Source organism: Pinus tabuliformis, chromosome 6, assembly GCF_031772625.1.
Source record: "Pinus tabuliformis cultivar Carrire ecotype Pingquan chromosome 6, CPIR1, whole genome shotgun sequence".
NCBI classification, from domain to species: Eukaryota; Viridiplantae; Streptophyta; class Pinopsida; order Pinales; family Pinaceae; genus Pinus; species Pinus tabuliformis.
In genome coordinates this window covers 2,020,222,593-2,020,224,515 of record NC_142292.1, presented here as the reverse complement: position 1 = coordinate 2,020,224,515, position 1,923 = coordinate 2,020,222,593, and positions in this window count along the sequence as shown.

The window sequence follows — 1,923 nt, the reverse complement described above, 5'->3', positions numbered from 1 at the left end:
AATCAAGAGTCGAAGGATCGAGCCTATGTGTTCAAGATACGACCAAGAGACACTGAGAGAGCGCACTACATCATCCAGACGGTCAGTGTATCTTGTTTAGGTAGTTCGTTGTCATAGTTGGGTTGTGTCGGTGATTCTAAGACCCTAACCTAGACTCCAGTGTCAAGGAAAAATATCCCCAGAATAGTCCCTCGTTGAACCAAAGTGTTGCCCTTGCTCACTAAGTCTCCGTACAATGCAAATGCCCTATCTTCTTGCAACAAGATGTACTCAAAGACCTCCAGTACCTTCTTAATTCCTAGACAGACATCAAAATTCTTAGCCAATAAGAGATGAGTAACATCCCATAAATCTGCCTTTCCCAACTTGGTTGTTTGAGTTGCCAAGCAAACCAAGGGAAGATTTACTCCTACCTATAGCCGGTCAAATTTACCTTGGCACCTTAAATAGAAACTCGTGCGCAAATCCATTGTATACAGGGACTCGTCACTGAGCCAACCCATTAACTTGTGTGACATAAAACACTGCATGAAATCATCCCTTGGGGAGGCAAGCCACACCACCACCACCACCACCACCTCACCCTCTCGCCCCATTAATTGCATTGGGAGGTGACAAGGTGGCAAGCACCTCTCTCAATTCTTGATGCCACTTGTTATTTCACCGTAATCAAGGGGATAACAAAATATTTTGAATCCTCTTAGTTGTTTAGTTTCTAGTGACTTTTGGGTTTCAAGCTTAGCATCACCTAAAAAGTAAGAATCCAAATAAAAAATTAAAATAAAAGGACCAATTATTTGATCTTACCTTGATGTTTAATTCAAGTGTTCAAATTCTGCCAAAGAATCTACAAATGGTAGTGAACTATTAAAACAATGCATATTGTTCTAATAATTACAACACCCCTCGATGCCCACATCTCCATAACCCGATCATTTCCTTTTGTAATCCAAATCAAGGTTAACATTGAGTAATAGAACCCCATCATTTCCTTCTGTAATCCAAATCAAGGTTAACATTGGGTCTATTACGTCCAATCATATATTTTATACCACACTACATTTTGTTAATGATCCACATTTGTTGCTAAGAATTTAATTTTTCTCTACCTATCCTAATCACTATATTTTATACCACACTACATTTTGTTAATGATCCACATTTGTTGCTAAGAATTTAATTTTTCTCTACCTATCCTAATCACTTTCTTGTCAACGATTAATTTATGAATAGGGTCTTTTAACAATGCACCACATTTTCTATGAAGTTATTGGCCCAAATTTTCTTTTACAATGTGCACATGGACAACCTCTACCTTCATCATATTTATTTTGTTTAAACCGTCACTTTATCAATTACCTTCTACATCAACACATTTTTTGTCATTACACACATTATCAACTCTCTCCTTGTCAAAGAACACCTAGTGAATGTTTCTCTTTGTTAGCGAACACATTGTCAACAATTGTCATCAATTATGACAATTATTTTGTTGTTTGTCAACAATTTCGTTGTTCGTCAACACTTTATCGATAATTCCCTTGTTAACAACACCCATATTAAGGATCATGTTTTGAACAATGTTGTTTATCAATAGAAGGATTAAGGATCATGTTTTGAATAATGTTGTTTATCAATAGAAGGATTAAGGATCATGTTTTGAACAATGTTGTTTATCAATCACCCTTCTATTGGAAAACACTTAGGAAACTTTTCTCTCGCCAATGATGTATATGCAAACAAGTTTCTTATTGGTAAATTTCATGTAGAGTTTCACTCTATTAATAAGATTCTTGTCAATGAATCTATTGCCAACTCCCTATTGTGAAAAGTTGTTTAATCAATGTCTTCTTCGATGATTACCTTCTCACCACTTCGTTGTTGATGATTGTAATTGGACACTTGTGCGTGAATCTCACTTAC